A 20,662-nucleotide genomic window follows, 5' to 3' on the forward strand; every position below is an offset into this window, starting at 1 on the left:
ACAGACAGACAGATAGACAAGAAAGAGTGAGAGAGGGTGGGAAGCATCAACCTGTAGTTCCTTTCACTTTAGTTGTGCATTGATTGCTTCTGAGAGAGGGAGGAGAGAGAGAGAAAGAAGCACCAACTTGTAGCTGTATCACTTTGGTTGTGCACTGACTGCTTCTTGTAGGTACCTTGACCGAGGCCAAGCCAGCGTCCCCTTGCTCAAGCCAGAGACCTTGAGCTTTTCATGCCAGCAACTTTGGGCTCAAGCTGACAAGTTTTGGGATCGTGTGGACAATTCCCCCACTTAAGCCAATGACCCCATGGCTGATGCACCCTTGCTCAGAGCCCCACCCAGAGCCAGTGACCTGAGGGTTTCAAATCAGTGACCTTAGCATTCTGGGTCAACACTTTACCTACTGTGCCACCACTGGTCAGGCAAAAAAGCCTAGATTCTTGAGAACTTGTTGAGCAGCTGATCCAATGCTAGCTTCTGTGTCCTTCCAGATTCTTATTAAGTGAGAAAGAAAAATAAACCTCTACTTGTTTCAGCCACTATTTCTTGTGTGGTACAGAGACAGAGGGAGTGACAGAGAGAGGGACAGATAGGGACAGACAGACAGAAAGGGAGAGATGAAAAGCATCAATTCTTTGTTGCAGCACTTAAGCTGTTCATTGATTGCTTTCTCATATGTGCCTTGACCGGAGGGCTCCAGCAGACCCAGTGACCCTTTGCTCAAGCCAGGACTCTGGGCTCAAGCCAGTGACCTTGGGCTTCAAATCAGCAACTTTTGGGATCAAGAAAGAGACCTTTGGGCACAAACCAGCAACCATGGGATCATGTCTATGATCCCACGCTCAAACCAGCAACCCCATGCTCAAGTTGGTGAGCCTGTGTTCAAGCTGGAGACCTCAGAATTTCAAACCTGGGTTCTCTGCATCCCAGTATGACACTCTATCTATCCACTGTACCACCTCCTAGTCAGGCTAAGCCACTATCTTTTTTAAAGTTGTATTGATTAATTTTACAGAGAGAGGTGCAGGAAGCAAGAAATATCAACTCATAGTTGCTTCACTTTAGTTGTTTATTGATTGCTTTCTCTTATGTGCCTTGATTGGGCAAGCCAGGGTTTTGAACTGGTTACCTCAGCTTTCTAGGTTGATACTTTATCCACTGTGCCACCACAGGCCAGGCTTGTTTGAGCCACTATTAGTCAGATTTTTTGTCATTTGCCGCTCAAACCATTCTGAACTGATAATGCAGATTTTAAAATTTTGTTAGGTTTTCCCAGATTACTGTGAAAAAAGGAAGTAATGAGTCATACTTCCATCAGACATTCACCTGGAATTTATTTTAGTATATGGCATAAGGTAGGAATCTGCTCTATTTTAGTTGGATGATTAATTTTGAAAGCTTTGTTTGGTAAACAAATTATCTTTTTTTGCACAGAATTGAATGAGATATTTTTATATTTCCTGTAGTTATTGCTTTTAATTTCCATATCCTACTCTCTCCCTCTCTGCTCCCCACCCCCAGGTTTTATTGCCTCAGGGGAATGGTTGCTGTAAGACTAAAAGCAGAGTTCACTTGCCAATCTTTTTGACTGAGGCTTCAGGTCGAGGTGGTGAATAGGGAAGTGTAGTTGTTGCCTCCTCACATGACCACATCAATATTACAACTAAACTACAGAGAAACTATCATTCAGAACCATCTGCAATATAGCTGAACAGAAGTCCTATGACTAAGAATACAAAGAAGAAGCCACATTGAGACTGGTAGGGAAGTAGAGATGTGGAATAGGCTTACACTCACATGTGGTGCTTAAAAACTGAGAGAAATATATCAGCTGCGGAGGTCTCCCTGAGGATCCAGGGGTCCCAGCCCCACACCAGGCCTCCCATCCCAGGGTTCCAGAGATGGGAAGAGAAGTCCCCATAACTTCTGCCTGTGAATTCTACCACTGAACCACCAATGCCTACAACTTCTGGCTGTGAATTCTACCACTGAACCACCAATGCCTACAACTTCTGGCTGTGAATTCTACCACTGAACCACCAATGCCTACAACTTCTGGCTGTGAAAACCAGTGGAGATTGTGGCTGAGTGAGACCAAGGGCTGCTGGAGTCCAGGCATTCTTGTTAAAGGGACCCACAGAGACTTAGTTGAACTGACTCACTCAGAACTCCAGTGCTGGGATAATAGCCCCAAAAGTTCCACGGACATTGTCTAGTTTTGGGGGAGGATTGGAAGGGCAACTTTCTTTCAAACAGAAGTGCTGGCAGAAGCTGTTGTCCTTTTGCTGAGCCATCTCCCCACATTGTTGGCAAGCAGGTGCCATAACCGAGTCTCCGTCAACCTGGTTAACAGTGATTGCCTCTGTCCTGATGATTCCTTGAGGCCCCACCACACCCAGCTTGCAAGCCCATCCACGCCATTTTCAGAGGCTTTCCCATACCAAAGGCTTATCTTGGCTCATGTTGGGGACTTTTCTAAAGTCTCTCAAAGGTTCACAAACTGAAAACAAGCAGCATCTGGCTTCAGCATGCACTGTACCTCTTGCTTACTGACCCCAGGCCCAGCACTAGGGACAAGCAGTCTTGGCCTCTCCTGAGCACCTCTAAGCCCAGCAAAAGTAGCAGCCATCTGCAGATCATTTTGTAGTTCAGGCTGGGAGGCCCCAGGCAGAACACCGGTGATGGCTGACCTTGGCCTGCACCTCTTGGGAGGCCCCAGAGCCAGTGCACCCAGTGGACAGCTTCAGACCACATTGAAGCACCACCCAGTCACCTCCACAAGCGACACACTCAAGGGGGAACTCAGCAAGTATCAGAGACCTGCTGAAGTAAGCCCTGCCCCTGGGTTGGCCCCCGCGCTGCTGATCCTCTATGGCAGTCAAAGCCAGTCCTTGCAGCCAATTGGGCCAGGGTAAATCCCTCCCATCGATATACCAATAGCAATCAAGGCTTAACTACAACAGGAGAGTGTACACAGCCCACATGGGGGTCACACATGGAGTGCCCAGCGTGGGTGAGTAAGGAGGCTGTGCACCCAGACCCAACAGGACACCTACTACATAAGGCCACTCTAACAAGACTGGGAGACTACCCACATGCCTGAGCACTACATAAAATCCCCAAAACATGGTGTCACCTGGGATAAGGGAAATGAACATCAGTAATGACTTGTATTGTTTTCTCAAGAACTTGGTAAAAGGAGGGATTACTGTCAGAAACTAAGTTCTAGAAACTGTCACAACTCTACCATGCCTGCAGTAGTCAGCTAATTATAAACTTTGAGGTTCACCTCGGTTTCATCTTGATTGAAAGAGTTACCACTGTGTGGCAGGGAAAAGTCAACAGCTAGCAGGACCATGATAGTAACCCCCAACCTCCATTCCTGCAGAATATTGGGGCCAATAATAAATTCAGTGGAGCCTGACCAGGCGGTGGCGCAGTGGATAGAGCGTCGGACTGGGATGCCGAGGACCCAGGTTCGAGACCCCGAGGTCGCCAGCTTGAGTGCGGGCTCATCTGGTTTGAGCAAAAGCTCACCAGCTTGGACCCAAGGTCGCTGGCTCGACCAAGGGGTTACTCATTCTGCTGAAGGCCCGCGGTCAAGGCACATATGAGAGAGCAATCAATGAACAAGTAAGGTGTCGCAACGAAAAACTGATGATTGATGCTTCTCATCTCTCTCCATTCCTGTCTGTCTGTCCCTCTCTATCCCTCTCTCTGACTCTCTCTGTCCTTGTAAAAATAAATAAATAAATAAATAAATTCAGTGGATTCTGGCCGGGAAGCTCAGTTGGTTAGAACATTGTCTTGACATGCTAAGTTGTGGGTTCGATCTCCGGTCAGGGCACAGACAAGAATCAACCAATGACAGTATGGATAAGTGGAGCTACAAGCCAATGTTTCTCTCTTTCTCTTTCTCTCTGTCTCTCTTCCTCTCTCTCTAAAAATCAATAAGTAAAAATATTAAAAAATGGATCCAGTGAAGGCTTTTGTAATTTCTTGGAATCAGAGCCTTTAGGTAAGATGAAGTAGATTATGAAAGGATCTTTTTCTGGAATAATGTAAAACCAAATACAAGTGGTTAATACAAGTTAAATTTTTCTGTTTTATGAACAGACACAGCATACAAATGCCATTTGAGAGTCAATGGAAACCAGTCAATAAAAAGGGGATATTCTCTGCTGTACGTTTGTTATTGACTAGCTATAATTGCCCACTCCCCTTTCTGCTGATAGTGGTATTTATGCTGTGCTATGGACAGTTTGTTTCTATTAAATTTAATTAATTAATTAATTTAGAGGCAGGGAGAGAAAGAGAGACAGAGAGAGAGAGACAGGAACATTGAGCTGCTCCTGTATGTGCCCTGACTGGGGAATTGAACTTGCAACCTCTGCATTCCAAGACGATGATCCAACCAACTGAGCTATCCAGCCAGGGCAACAGTTTGTTTCAAACAGAAGTGCATATATATCAATAAAAGGCTTAAATTGAGAAGTGCTTGTACTTAGATGGGGAGCAGACTTGTTTAATTCTCTAATTTCTGAAATTTATAGAAATCACACTACTTTAGATTTATTTAGCAAATGTTTGACTGTCAAAGAAAGATTTCTCAGAAGGGTTCATCACATCTGAGCAGGTTATGGGAGCTAATGCTTCCAAATATTGTTCTGTGTTGATTACATCATCAGGCTCAGAAGCAAAGAAAGAGGATTAGGTCACAAGCGAGGGAGGCACCTGTTGCTTTTCCTAAAGGTATATTGTACGTGGTGGTGGTGGCATTAGAGTGACACTGAAAAATAAAAATGGTGACCTGACTGGTGGTGGCACAGTGAATGGAGTGTTGACCTGGAATGTTGAGGTTCCCGGTTCAAAAACCTGATGTCACTAGCTTGAGCACAGGGTCGCCAGCTGGAGCATGAAATCACTGACATGATCCCAAGGTTGCTGGCTTGAGCAAAGGGTCACTGGTTTGGCTTGAGCCCATCCCCCTACTGTCAACTCACATACAAGAAGCAATCAATGAACAAGTAAAGTGAAGCAACCACGAGTTGATGCTTTTCATCTCTCTCTCCCTTCCTGTCTTTCTCTCTCTCTCTCAAATCAACTTAAAAAAAGAAAAAGAAAAATGTTGGACACAAGTTTCTAGTTACTGTATCAGTGGGAGTCAGGACCTACAAAGACTTAGAATAACTTGGTAACCTTTGATATTGTCCTTAAGTGGTTATTTGGTTATACTTCCTATCTTCCCCACAGTAGTCAAGAATTCAATAGGAAAAAGGGACTTTCTTCAGGGGTAGTGAGGAAAGAAGGATTTGGGGAGACCTCATCCATTCTACAGCTAATTTGGAATGCAGAGATCTCTAAGGTAGGGTTGTGGCACTATTTGGAAAACTTTTTTCAAATTTAGCCAGGAGGTCCCTGGCTGGGTAGCTTAGCTGGTTACAACATCATCTCAATATGCCAAGGTTGTGGGTTCAATCCCTGGTCGGGACACATACAAGAATCAACCAATGAATGCATAAATAAGTAAAACAATGAATCAATGTTTCTTTCTCTCTGTCTTCCTCTCTCTAAAAGCAATAAACAAATTTAGCTAGGTAGGAAGATCTCCTCAGGTCGAGTAATTGGACCTCATAACCCTGAATTTTGTCTCTCCGTTGTCAAAATTGGGAAACGTGGTTTGAACGTATTAAAGGCAAGGTTTGATTTCTTCGCATGTTCTGGCAATACTGGGATTAAAAAGTGACCTACAAGAGGAAAGGTGCAGAGATAAGATGCATGGTCACTATTCTACTCCATTTGGACTCTGAACAGTTAAAATTATTGATAGTTTTTTAAAGAGCTGTAAAAAGCTGAGGTTCTGAGGCCTACAGTAGGAAAAGAAAATAGTGTTGAAGGTAAGAGATGGGTATAACTCAGTGATGGGGCTCTTAGGCTGTGTAGTTGAAAATATTAGCCTGGCATTTTCTAGTCTCCTACCCTCAAGGCATCCTACTAAGGCTTGAAGGGCATGAAGAAAGGAATTCTGCCCTTAAGGAGCTTTCATTTGGGGTCTGTTATGCCAGATGTACCCTGGAGGATGAAGAATGTCTGAGTTCTGAAGTGAGTACACTTGGGTTCAAGTTCGTATGAACTTCAGCAAGTTATGGCCATTTTCCCCTCCTGAGCCTCAGTTTCTTCTTCTTCTTCATGTATGAATGATCAAAAACAATTCTGTATTGCGCCTGATACAATGCAGGAAGCAGTTCTTAAACCTGCTGCCCTGAGGTTAACTAGTAGTGACTGCTCCTAGGAGGTACCGTTCACCCCAACTAGATCTGGGAGGTGGAAGGTGAGCTATGGTGAGGACCAGCCTCAAGGGGAGGTGTCCTTTCCGCATGCGCGCAGTTTAAGAGCCCAGCAGATCAGCGTGGGGGCGGGGCCAGGCTTCTGAAGGGGTTGCTATGGCATCGAGGGGCCAGGGGAGGTTAACTGAAGGCTTAAAACCTTACTCCCTCCCCCACCCGACACAGCCTGGGTCTAGGGCCATTGTTCTTGGCAAAATGGCGTCGGTAATCCCCCTCCCCGCCAGAGGCCTAAGTAAAACTGAGGGTGGAGTGGATCGAGAATTAGGAACAAAAACTACAATTCCCAGTATACACTGCACCTGCCCGCGAGGCGCAGGGCACGTGCCCAGGCCTAGCGGTTACATGCCGTCAAAAATCCCTTTCATAGCTTCCCTTTCCCATCCCGGCTTTCGCTGTTGCCCAGCCCCCGCGCGCGCGCACTGCAGTCCGGGGGGGTGGAGGGAACATGCCGTGGCTGTTGCCCTCGCAGTATAACTCGGAGACCGGTATTTATAAATCTGTGCTTCGACTTCTAATTCCGAAGCCGGCAGGTATGGGTCTCGCGAGAAAAGCCGGGAGTTGGAAAAAGGGAGTTAGGGGTGGAGGTTGGAAAGGTGCGGGGTGGGGGTAGGCGGGGTACCAGATCTCAGCAGAGCTACTGCGTTTAGAGGCATGTGAAAAACTGAGAGGGTTGGTGTGTGGCTAGGAAGTTGTGTGTGTTTGAACTTTTTTTATTTTCTTGAAAGGAAGAGGATAAAGCTGCCATGGGGACAGAGCTTTTGAACACACAGAAGGTGTCATGCGTGGCTCCGCACTGAGATTTTCTTCTTGGAGAGGAGCCTTTCTCCTCGACGCGCATCTCTCCCACTGTGCCGAAAGGGCGGGGGAGGAGCGCGCAAGCTCCAGTTGGCTAGCCCCTCGGCACCTCGCAGCGCTCAGGGCGGTTCAGAGTTGGGGCTGGTCCGTCGGCTTTCTCCAGCCCCTCCCCCTCTACTTTCCTCTCCTCCTTTCCCCGCCCCCCTCTCCTCTCCATCTGAATTCCCTGCCCGGAGTACGCGTGCGCTTGCTCAGCTCCCGGACGAGCGCGAGCTTGGGCTCGTACCCCGCTCTCCTGAACCCCGCCCGCTCTTTACCTACCGGCGGTAGCTGGCCCGGTGGGCTCGCGGGGCGAAGCTCGCGCGCGCACGCGCACACGACGCGGAGCGGAGCTCGAGACATCGAGGAGGGGAGTAAGGAGCCTCGGAGGAGGCGATAGAGGAGGAGACGGTGTATGCGTATGTGTGTGTCTTCTACGGTGTGGTTCGTCGAGGGGCGAGCGGAGGCTTGAAAAAGGACGAAGGAGAAGCGAAAAGAGTCAGTCTTCCTCTGCAAGAGCCTCTAATCTGGTGAGGGTCCCGGGCCGGGCAGAGCGCTGGAAGAGAGGGAGGAGGCCGGGGGGCGTGTCTGGGATCGGGCTGAGAGATGAATGGGCCAGGGATGAATGGAGAGAGGCAGCGGCGGCCAAGAGTCTGTTAGGAGTAAGTACCCTAGTGAGGGGCGGTTTGACCCAAGCGAGGTGATTGCCATCCCAAGAGGTATGGGACGGGGTCAGGCTCCCGTCTTCGGGGTTGTCGGAGCTGCTGTTGGTGTGAGCGGAGGAGAAGAAAATTAAGAGGGGAAAAGTGCGAAAGGGCAGGTTTGAGGTTGAGATGCGGTTTTTGTCTTTTTGGTGGGGGGTGGCAACTTTGGGAGTTGATGGGAGACTAGGGGACGGGGAAGGTAAGGAGGATACGTAGAGGGGGCGGGAGACGATTGACAAAGGACTGAGTGATCATTTCAGTGAGATTGAGGCTACTGAAAGGGAAGATCGCTTCGGGTATGGGAAGTTGGGTTTCAGTGGGTAGTGTAGTGGGGGAAAGTGGATTTAATTTAGAGATTCAGCTGATGTGTGAAGGTCGATCGGACTACACAGGGGTGAGGGGTACTGTTGGCTTGTTGTGTAAGTGGGTTAGGTTCAAGGAGATTGAGAACTGTTACTTGGGACCGGGTGGTGTGTTCTGTGACAGGTTGGGTATGAGAAGTAAATGGTATGACGGGGTTAGGATAAAATCAGTGAGCTGGCTTCACTGTACTAAAAGAAGTTCTGTTTGACTAGTTAAGGGTGGGGAAACATTTATGTAGTGGGGTGTAGGTGGTAATCTTGCATGTATGTGTCTCTGTATTTTGGGGGTTGATAGACCTTTTTAAAATGAAATTGAACCCTCAAAACAGATGCGAATGCTATGGGTTAGACCTTCTTAAGAGTTACTATTGACTGAAGCAATTATATGAATAATAGCTTTTAAAGTTGTGAAAATCTTCCATACAATAGTGATTGCATCCAATTTTGGGAGGCATTGTTACATGTTTTTCATCTATAGTAAGTTGTAACACCAAGAGAACTTTGAAGAGGTTTCAGTATATGAAACAGAGCAGCAGGTGTCTGCTAGTCTCTATACTCTGGATTGATGAGTTTTAAAAATTGTTTAAACTCAACAATCCAAAGGAAAGTTACCTTGCATTAAAGAAGGGCTAAAATGCACTAACACTGATTATAGGTGGTAAAATAACTATGCAGTACATGTTTGGTTTTTTTTGTTTGTTGGTTTGGTTTGGTTGTTTTTTTGGGTTTTTTTGGTCATTTTGAATTTACCTTGTTTGGAAAATTGGTACTCAATTTTCTTTTATGTGATTTTAAATTACAGCAGATTACTTGAACGTTTTGTTCTCGGAATACATTACTTCTCTTGTAAGGTTATTTTGTGATGGTCTCATTCTGTTCTGGATCAAGATTAATAGTTCATGGATTTATAACTTTTCATGATTACTTTTTACAAACTTTACTGACATATATTCATTTACCTTGGAAATATTGCAAATATAAAAACATGTAGCCCTTTTTCTTTCCTTTTGCTTAGATGTTGGAAACAGTAATCCTTGCTTTTGGCTACCCATGGTTTAAATACAATATTCACATTCTCTCAGATTAAGATGAATACTTAGTTACTAAGTGGTGGAGTAGAAGTATAAAGCACCATGGCAGCCTGGAAATGTTGTATTCACTCTGGCGGGCAAGGTAGTCTCCCAGTTTTGAACTAGATGTTCCTGGAATGGAGGAACATTCAAATATTGAGGCTGGAAAGAGTAAGCATTGTTATTTGGGGAGTGGAATGAGATAAGGCTGGAATCTTAGGTTGAGGCTGTGGTGAAGGACTACTCTGAACAGTTAGGAGCCCTTGACGGTTTAAGAAGGGGAATAACATAGCAGATTTATGGTATTCATCTCACTGCCTTTGCTTCTGATGGCCCCTCTCCCATCCCAACCAGGAATGCTCTCTCTCCTCCTCCCTTTGAATTTGAACTCATTAGCTATTCCTGAAAGCCTCTCCTCCCCCTTTCTTCTTTTTCTCAGAATCCTACACCAGGCTAGGTTAGGTGCCTTTCTTTTGTGGTCCCAACACACCTTATACATATCTATATTTATTACTACTTATATTGGGAGACAAGCAGAAAGGTTATTTTCCTTTTATATCTCAGAGAGAAAATAAAGCTCAGAAAAATAAAACTTGCTATAGTCAAGTATGGTAGACCCTGGAGTTCTGACTTCTAGACCAATATTGAGCCTCATATCACAAGTCTACATTTGGGTTTTTTTTTTTATTCATTTTAGAGAGGAGAGGGAGAGACAGAGAGAGAGAAGGGGAGGAGGAGCTGGAAGCATCAACTCCCATATGTGCCTTGACCAGGCAAGCCCAGGGTTTCGAACCGGTGACCTCAGCATTTCCAGGTCGACGCTTTATCCACTACGCCACCACAGGTCAGGCCAAGTCTACATTTGTTGATGTTGTTATTCTGTAGTGTTTTAGGAGTTAAATTTCTGTAATGTGGACTTTAACTTTCTTCTGTAAAGTAGAGGGATTTCTTTTCCTTAAGGTGTCCCATTATTTAGGCAGTAAACAGTAAAGCCAGTGGTTGCAATGAACCAGAGTCAGAAATGAAGAAAAGGAGAACTGTAATATTACTATTAGCTTTCTTCTTTATTAACTTTAATTTTAATTTTTGATGTGAAGAAGGGAGATAGTGAGGCCGACTCCCACGTGTGCTCCAACTGGGGTCCACCCAGCAACCCTGTCTGGGGCCAATGCTCGAATACTGAGCTATTTTTAGTGCCTGAGGCTGCTGCACTCCAAGGAAGCTATCCTCAGCCCCCAGGCCCACATTTGAACCAATCAAACCACTGACTGCTGGAGGGGATGAGGGAGAAGAAGAGGGAGAGAAGCAAATGGTTGCTCTTCTCTTGTGTGCCCTGATCAGGAATTGAACTTAGGACATTCATACATCAGGCCAACATTCTATCTACTGAGCCAACTGGCCAGGGCCACTATCAGATTTCTAATCATATAATTTACTTAAAAAATAATTAACAGAGGACCAAATTTTTTTTTGTATATTTTGGGTGGGGGGGCATTGTGTATGGAAAAGAACCTTAGATGGAGACTTGACTTGGGGTGGGGAACACACAATATAGTGTATAGCTGCTGTGTTGTAGAATTGTGCACCTGAAACCTGTATAATTTTGTTAACCAGTGTCACCCCAATCATTTCAATAAAAAGAAAGAAAAAGAAAAAAAAAAAGAAAGAGAAAGAAATAGAAAGATCCTGGTTGGTTGGCTCAGCAGTAGAGCATCGGGTCAGTGTTGGAAGTCCTGGGTTTGAATTCTAGTCAGGACACACAGGAGAAGTACCCATCTGCTTCTCTCCCCACCCTCTCTCTCTTCTCCTCCCACAGCCATGGCTGCATCAGTGCAATTGGCCCCAGGTGCTGAGGATGGATCCATGGCCTCGACTCAAGCACTGAAATATACTGCTCACAAAAATTAGGGGATATTTCAAAATGAATATGAAGCGATAAAAAAAGAAGCATTTGATTTTTTTTTATTAAACAATATCAGAAAAGCAAATGACAAGTGAAAGAAAGTTGTTTGATTATGTAAATGAGATGCAAAACCAACTTTTATTTCATTGGTGGAAATGCCCTATACAAAAGGCTGAAAATACTGGAGTATCTGCACGTTCCCTGATCCTCTAATTTTTACAAGCAGTGTAACTCGGTTGTGGAAAAATGGAGCAGTAGCCCCAGATGGGCAGAGCATTGCCCTGTAGGGGGCCTGTCCTGTGGATCCCAGTCAGGGCACATGTGGGAGTCTGTCTCTATGCCTCCCTGCCTCCCTGTCTCCCTACCTCTCACAATAAAAAAATAAAGTAAAAGAAAAAGGAAGAAAGAAAGACCCTAGCTGGATAGCTTGGTTGGTTATAGAGTATTATCCCGAAGCACAGAGGTTGCTGGTTCCACCCCTCTGAGGGCACATACAGGAAGAGCTAGATGTTCCTGTCTTTCTCTCTCTCTCCCTTCCTCTCTCACTAGAATCAATAAATAAAAATAAAAAAAATAGAGAGAAAAAACCCTTCCTTTCTCAGTCTTCTATCTTACTAGAAGTAGACCAGCTTTATTAACAGATATACTTGATTATGTCTCTTGGCCAAAAGCCTTAATACTTTCAGAAGGGTGGGTCTTTTCCATTTTGGTTTGAAATCATAAAATTTATGGCATTGTTAAGAGACATTTGATGACTGTAAAGGACATCTATAATGCATTCACTCAGAAATTCCAAAAACTTAAAAAGTAGAGCCTGATGCCATTTTTTTTAAATTTTTATTTATTTATTCATTCATTTTTTTAGAGAGGAGAGGGAGAGACAGAGAGAGAGACAGAGAGAGAGACAGAGAGAGAAGGGGGAGGAGCAGGAAGCATCAACTCCCATATGTGCCTTGACCGGGCAAGCCCAGGGTTTCGAACCGGCGACCTCAGCATTCCAGGTCGACGCTTTATCCACTGCGCCACCACAGGTCAGGCGCCCTGATGCCATTTTTAATTGTTTTGATAGAGCTTGTCATGAGATACCTGGTTTGGAAACATCAGTATCATTGATTTTTGTGTTTTTGCCTGGTATCTTTTTAATTGTGATAAAATTCACGTAATATAAAATTTACCATTCAGAGCTTACCCTTCAGTGGCATTAAGTATCTTCATGATGTTGCACATTTAGTTCCCAAACATTTTTATCACCCTAAAAGCAAACCCTGTACCCATTAAGCAGTGACTCCCCGTTGCCCTTTCTCCCAGTCCCTGGCAACCACTAATACGCTATCTCTATGAATTTGCCTATTCTGGATATTTCATATAAATGAAATCATACAATACATGACCTTTTCTGTCTGGCTTCTTTGTCTTTGCATGATTTTGAGGATCACTCAGCGTTGTGGTCATATCAGTACTGCACTCCTTTTTGGCTGTTGAAAAATATCACATCTATGCATAGACTACATTTTATTTATTCATCAGTTCATAGACATTTGGGATCTTTCCATCTTTGACTTTATTTTTTGTTTTCAACTATCATTTTAATTTTGAAAGTTTTAAGCTGTTCTTTACAAAAAAAATCATTAAAATACATAGAAATATGTAATTTTTGTTGGACTTTATGTATTTGATTAAAAACTACCATATTTTATGACTTGTACTAACCAGATTTTGGAGGTTTTCCATCATTTTCAAATAGGTTTTCAATTCCTTGCTCTTTGTCTTCTCCTTCCGGCACTCCCCATGATGGGAATGTTGGTAAGCTTGAGGTTGTCCCAGAGATTTCTATTTATACTATTCTCTCTCTCTCTCTCTCTCTTTCTTGCTCCACTTTTTGGATTTTTTTTTTCTTTTTGCTGTTCTGATTGGGTGTTTTCTGTTTCCTTATCTTCCAAATCACTAATTTGATTCTGTCCTTCATCTGCTCTACTGTGGATTCCCTGTAATGTATTCTTCATTTCAGTTATGGTATTCTGCATTTCTGACTGGCCCATTTTTATGTTCTCTATCTCTTTGCTGAAATTCACACTGATCATTGAGCATCCCTATAACCAGTGTTTTGAACTCTGAATTTGGTAGATTGCTTGTCTCTATTTTGTTTAGTTCTATTTCTGGAGTTCTCTTCTTTCATCTGGGACATGTTTCTTTGTCTCCTCATTTTGGCTGCCTCCCTGTAGAGCTGCTGTGTCTCATGGTCTCGGTGGAGTGGCCCTATTTAGTAGGTGTCCTGTAGGGCCCAGAGGCAAAGCCTTCCTTGTCATCTGAGCTGGGTGCTCCAGGTGCCCCTTCCCATGTGGGTTGTGTTTACCCTCCTGTTGTAGTTGAACCTTGATTGATGTTGGTATGCCAGTGGGAGGGATTTACCCCCAGACCGATTGGCTACAAGAACTTGTCCTGACCAACCGATGTGGAGCATCTACTGTGTAGGGGCTGACCCCACAAAGCAGGACTGGCTTCAGTGAGACTGGTGCCTGCTGAGTCAGCTCCTTGAGTGTGTCACTTGTGGAGGTGGTTGGGTGGTGCTTTGGCATGATCTGAAGCTGTCCACTGGGTGTGCTGGCTCTGGGCCTCCTGGGAGGTGAAGGCTAAAGCCAGCTGCCACCTGTGCCCTGCACGGGGCCATTGGGCATGAGCTACAAAGTGACCTGCAGGTGGCTGCTACTTGTGCTGGGCTTGGAGGTGCCCAGGAGAGGCCAAGCTGCTAATCAAGGCTGACTGCCAGTGTGAAGCCTGGAGCCACTTTGTAAGAGGAACGGGGCATGCAGAGTCCAGGTGCTGCTTGGTTGAGAAATTTTAGGAAAATCCCCAGCATGAGCCACGACAGGTCATTGGGGTAGAAAAGCCACTGGAAATGGCTTGGGTGGGCCTGAAAGTTAGGAGGGGGGGGTGTCTCAGGGAATCACCAGGGTGGAGTTAACAGTTATCCAGGTTGATGGAGACTCAGATTCAGTGCCCGCCTGCCAGCCTTGTGGGAAGAGGGCTCAGCAAAGGGACAATGGCTTCTGCCAACACTTTTGTCTTAGAGAAAGCTGCCCTTGCAGTTCTCGCTGGACAATTTCAGTTCCTTCCCATCTGTTCCTGGTACCTTTTGATCTGCTCTGAGTCCAAGTACGTCTGTGGTTTGTGTGCGGGCCCTTTAAGAGCAATGTCTGGACTCCAGGAGCCCTGTCTCACTCAGCCACAATCCCCACTGGTTTTTGTAGCAAGAAGTTAAGGGGATTTTTCTCCCTGGCACTGGAACCCTGGCTTGGGGGGTGGTGGCTGATGTGGGGTTGGTACCCCTTGTTTTTCAGAGGAGAACTCAATAGCCAAGATATCCCTCCCAATTTTTAAATGCCACACGTGGTTGTAGGAGAATCCTGTTCCACATCTCGCCTGCATTACCAGTCTCAGTGTGACTTCTTTTGTATATCCTTAGTTATAGGACTTCTGTTCAGTTAGACTTCAGGTGGTTATTAATGATGGTTGCTCTGTAGTTGTTATTTTGATGTTGTGGGAGGAGGTGAGCACAACCATCTTACCGGAAGCCCTCTCTTTTGGCTTTTGAGAATAATGCTGGTATGAAAATTTGTGTACAATATTTTGTTTGAACACCTGTTTTTAACTTTTTTGGGTATGTACTTAGGAGTGGAATTTCTGATTCATATGGTAGTTCTATGTTTAACTCATTGAGGAACCACCAAGCTGTTTTCCACAGTGGCTGGACCACTTTACATTGCTACCAGCAATGTATAAGGGTTTCAATTTTTCTGCATCTGTACCGACATTTGTTATTTTCTGTGTGGGTGTGGGTGTGTTTGTGTGTATTTTATATAGCCATGCTAGTAAATATGAAGCAGTATCTCGCTGTGGTTTTGATCTGCATTTCCCTAATGACATGATGTTGAACATCTTTTCATGTGCTCATTGACTGTTTGAATTTCTCCTTTGGAGGAATGTCTACTTAAGTCATTTTCTCATTTTAAAATCTGGTTGTTTATCTTTGTATTGCTATTTAAGAAATTGTTGCCAAATCCAAGATCCTGAAGCCTTACTCCTATGTTTTCTTTGAAGAGTTTTATATTTTAGCTTTAATGTTTAGGTCTTTGATCCATTTTTGAGTAATTTTTGTATATGGTACGAGGTAAAGCTCCAGCTTCATTTTTTTGCAGTTGGATTCACTTAAAGTTTTTAAACTATAAAATACATGTTACACAATACTCTATATGTATATTAGTTAAATGAAGCTATTTTGTGGCTATATCTAGTCATTCTTTGGGCAGTTGTGGGGGAGAAATGCATTTTTGAAGGTCATGCCTTATATTGGAAGTGTGGAATAGTCTAAAGCTCTTTATGAGTCACTGAGACTTTTATGATCAGGAAACTTCAATATGGCAAGCTAGACAATCCTTAAAGCTAAAGTTACATAAGTGATTTTTAAAGAATATTATTTTTCTTTTCAAATATTTGTGAAGGGTGAAATCCTTGCTTAAAACTAGGGCAAAATCAGATTTAAACTATAATTAATCAGAAGGTGGTTTCATATTTATCCTAAAAGTAATTATATCTCTGTGTTATATATACTATAGTTGGTAATTGTGAGTCAACTTCTTTTTTTACTTTTTTTATTAATTTTAATTTGTTGTGTTAACATGGATTCAAGTGTCCCACTCAATATAAAACCCTCACCCCACCTCCGCATCCCCTATTACACCCCCTTTGCTTCTTCCTCCTATCTCCCTCCCCCTTCCCTCTGGGACTCACTGTCTTATTATCTGTATCTCTGTGTTATGTATACATAATTTCACTAATCCCTTCACCTTCTCTGATCTCATCCTGTCATCCCCCTTCCCTCTGACAGCTGTCCCTCTGCTCTCCTTGACCCTTTATTCCATTCCTCAGTTCACTTTGTTCATTAGATTCCACATAGAAGTGAGATCATATGATACTTGTCTTTCTCTGCCTGGCTTATTTCACTTAGCATAATAATCTCCAGGTCCATCCATGCCGTTGCAAAAGGTAAGATTTTCTTCTTTTTCATAGCTGCGTAGTATTCATGAGTCAACTTCTTTGTGTGTGTGTGTGTGTGTGTGTGTGTGTGTGACAGAGACAGAGAGGGACAAACAGATAGGAAAGGAGAGATGAGAAGCGTCAATTCTTCGTTGCAGCACCTTACTTGTTCATTGATTGCTTTCTCATATGTGCCTTGACTGGAGGGCTACCGCAGACCGAGTTACCCCTTGCTCATACCATATGAGCCTGCGCTCAAGCTCGCGACCTCAGGGTTTTAAACCTGGGTCCTTCGCATCCCAGTTCGACGCTCTATCCACTGCGCCACTGCCTGGTCAGGCAGGAGTCAACTTCTTAACCAAAATATTTATCAGTCAGTACTTTGTGGAGACTTTTTATTTGTAGCTTAGGCTATAATTAACCCTGTGTTATTCCATTTATTTAAGATTATTTTAATTTGGTTACTTGTAAAAACGAGAATTAAAATTTAGTGCAGCACAAGTGGTTGGTAAATCTCAGCTTGTAGTTAAACATAATTAAAATAAAAGCAGCAGTTTGAAATTTTTTAAAAACTAGGCGATGTGTTTCAATACATGAATGGGAAATCTGCTTGATTAGCTCCAAGACATATGAGGTCAGCTCTGATTATATTCACTGCTGCCAAGAGAATAATTTTTGTGCTGCTGGGCTTCTGTGGCATTTCCATTCAGAGTTAGGCTTTGAATGTTTCTGGCAAGAGAAAATAACCCTTGAGATATATGGTTCATTTGCTAAGGAACCTTTCAAACACTCTGATAACTTACTTACTCTGAAGCTGTTAGCCAAGTGAATTGTAAAGTATGACTTACCCAAAGTATTTGTAGTTTCTACCATTCTTTCAACAATATTTATTGCATTCCTCCAGTGTGCCAGGGTTGATGTGTTGGGGATGGATTACAAAGGAAGCAAAGCAGGTGATAGATAACCCTGCCCTCTTTGAGCTTACATTACAGTGAAGGCTGATAGATGGCCAACAAATTAATTTCAGAAAATAAAGGCTAAGAAGAAAATTGTAACAGACTGCTGGGATGTTGGGGATGGGCCTCTTTAACTCAGGTGTTCAGATTAAGGCAGGGGTCTCAAACTCGCGGCCCGTGGGCCGCATGCGGCCCGCCGAACAATGTTGTACTGATTTTTTTTTTGTTTTTAACTGCAGTGAGAAAAGTGTTGCATAACAGTTGCCTTTTGTAGACCTAGTGTGGCCCACCAAATGGCTGTGATCTTGCTCTGCGGCCCACATGCTGAGTTGAGTTTGAGACCCCTGGTTTAAGGAGTTGACTTTGAACAGAGATCCAAATATTAAGAGACCGGCAATTTTTGGTATCCCTTTAAAAAAATTTTTTTTAATTTATTTATTCATTTTAGAGATGAGAGAGAGAGAAAGAGAGAGAGAGAAAGAGAGAGAAGGAGAAGGGCGGGGAAGGAGCAGGAAGCATCAACTTCCATATGTGCCTTGACCAGGTAAGCCCAGGGTTTTGAACCAGCGACCTCAGCATTCCAGGTCCACGCTTCACCCACTGTGCCACCACAGGTCAGGTGGTATCCCTTCTGATAATTATTTTGTTAAATTGCTAATTTATCCCTTCTAAAGGAACTTACCATTTCTTACTACGTAAAATGTGTGAATTCCTGCTTTTTGTTTCTAAGGGAAAAAAGCAAGTACATTCCTTATGAGGAGACCATGTTTCTGAGCGGAAATGTCACTGAGTAGGAGTTAGTTTGGGTTCTGGTCTTGCCTCAGCATTGTCTTGCACAGCTCATAAGCATCTATTTCTATATTTATTACTAGACAAAACAAAACCTTTGCTAATTAAGTAAGAAATGTACTTTGCAGATCATACAGCTACGTGTGAAATGCATTGTAGTCTATGAATATGTTTTTGGAGTCAAAGTTTCTTAATTGATAAATGTTTTCCCACCAATTTTAAGTTTGTTTTGTTTTGTTTTGTCTCTACCCAGCTGGTAGATTGTAGCACTAAATGTCTAAACTCATTGATTAATTAGGAGGCGTTGAGTTCTTAGAAAGTGGTAGTGGGATAGAGAGTATGTTGGATTTGGAACTGAAAAAATCCAGGCTGTAGAACTGTTCCCTTCATTCACTAGCTCTGTGACTTGGCCAACACACTAACCTTCTCTGAGCCTTCCTCATTTTTAGAAATCAGGCTAATAATACCAAGTAGCTCTCAGGGCTTTTGTGAGGAGTAACGGAGTTAAATAGATGAAATTCTTTTTGAAACTATAGAGCAAGGTTTGTTAAACTTTTATTCTGTAAAGGACCAGATAGTAAATATTTTAGGCTTTGTGGTCCATGGAGTGTCTGTTGCAATAATTCAGCAGCTGTTGTAGCAGCCGTAGGCAATATATGTAAATGAATGAGTGGCTATATTCCAATAAAACTATTTATGAACACTGAAATAATTAATTTTGAATATTTTTCATGTGTCATAAATATTTTTTTTGTTTTTTTTTTCAACCATTTAAAAGTGTAAAAAACTTTCTCGGCTCACCTGCTATACAAAAACAGGCAGGAAGGTGAGGTGGGTTTGGGCTAGGTGCTGTATGTAGTTTGGCCACCACTGCTATAAAGGGTTAGGCAGAGTAAGGTGATAATGTAAGTACTTTTTAAAAAGATTTTATTTATTGATTTTACAGGGGGCAAGGGGAGAGTGAGAATTACCAACTCATAGTTGCTTCACTTCAGTTGTTCATTGCTTGCTTGTCATATGTTCCTTGAGCAGGCAAGCCCAAAGTTCTGAACCTGTGACCTCAATGTTCCAGTCAACAATTTATCCACTGTGCCACCACAGGTCAGGCTATGATAATTAGGGATTTGAAGGTAGGCGATTGATAAATAGAAATTATTCAATTTTGATGATGAGTGAAATAGAGATGATTTCAATGCCCTTTCTAATTTGTACCCAGGCATTTTTTCACGTCAAATGGTCATTTTAAATTGAGGATATTACCTTGCCAAAACAAAACTGGAAGATGACAGTGAGGAAGAAGGTAGTTTCAGTGTTATAAACTACCAAGACTGTGATGTGGTTGTGCAATTCAGGACTGTGTATAATGGGTGCATCTGGCTTCAAGTCATACACGGCCCCCTCGTATGACTAGTTAAGAGTGGACTTGGGAGTTGAATTCTGGCCCTGGTTTTTACTAGCTGTGTGCTCTTAGGCAAATTAACTTATTTTTTTTTATTTATTCATTTTAGAGAGGAGAGGGAGGGAGAGAGAGAGAGAGAGAGAGGTGAGACAGAGAGAGAGAAGGGGGGGAGGAACTGGAAGCATCAACTCCCATATGTGCCTTGACCAGGCAAGCCCAGGGTTTCGAACCGGCGACCTCAGTACTTCCAGGTCGACGCTTTATCCCACTGCACCACCACAGGTCAGGCCTAACAATTTTTTTGAGCCTAGTTTCTTCATTTGTAAAATGATAATAAAAGTATTAGTTACCTTGAGATTCTTATGACGATTACATAAGACAATATTTACAGTGCTTGGCATAAAGGGCTTGTAGTACTTGGCACAAAGCACTTAATACATGGTAAGGGAGAGAAAGAAAAACATCAACTTATTCCACTTAGTTGTGTACCCATTGATTGCTTTTCATACATGCCCTGACCAGGGCTTGAACTAGCGACCCTACATCGAGCCAGTGACCTCAGTGCTCTGGAATGATTCTCTATCCACTGCACCACCTTCCAGGGCTATTTCATCATTCTCTCAAAAATGGATATTTAATATTTATGTTTTTCCAGGTTTTTTTTTTTTTGGTTTTTTTTTGCTATTTCAAATAATATTTAAGTTTTACTTAGTTTTTTTCTATTTCAAGCAATGCTTCATTTAAAAATCCCTACATATATATACAAATACAGGAGGAATATTTTTCAGGTAAATACTAAGAAAGTAGAATTTCTCCTGACCAGGCGGTGGTGCAGTGGATAGAGCATCATCAGCCTGGGATACAAAGGACCCAGGTTTGAAATCTGAGGTCACCAGCTTGAGTGCAGGCTCACTGACTTGAGCCCAAAGGTCACTAGCTCAGCTGTAGCCCTCTACCCCCCAGTCCCCTGTCAAGGCGCATATGAGAAAGCAGTCAATGAACAACTACGGTGCTGCAATGAAGAATTGATGCTTCTCATCTCTCTCCCTTTCTGTCTGTGTATCCCTATCTGCCCCTCTCTCTGTCACAAAAAAAAAAAAAAAAAAAAAAAAAGTAGAATTTCTGGGTGACAATTATGTGCTAGCTACTCAGAGTTACCATATGAAAAGGCTATTCCAGTTTATCTGCCAACAGTGCAGACTTACTCATACACTCCTCTAAACATGATATTAATACTAACAGATTTATTTATTTATTTTTTTGG

General features: G+C 43.2%; 1 protein-coding gene across 1 annotated transcript in view; it reads left to right on the top strand.

The window, feature by feature from the left end:
- The first annotated feature begins 7,405 nt into the window (after positions 1–7,405).
- WNK3 (WNK lysine deficient protein kinase 3) overlaps positions 7,406–20,662 on the top strand; it is a 183,157-nt gene continuing 169,900 nt past the window's right edge. Inside the window, exon 1 of the mRNA XM_066356281.1 lies at positions 7,406–7,711. The gene's annotated coding sequence lies outside the window, so the exon portion shown is untranslated. The remainder of the gene's footprint in view (positions 7,712–20,662) is intronic.

Source organism: Saccopteryx leptura, chromosome X (assembly GCF_036850995.1).
Source record: "Saccopteryx leptura isolate mSacLep1 chromosome X, mSacLep1_pri_phased_curated, whole genome shotgun sequence".
NCBI classification, from domain to species: Eukaryota; Metazoa; Chordata; class Mammalia; order Chiroptera; family Emballonuridae; genus Saccopteryx; species Saccopteryx leptura.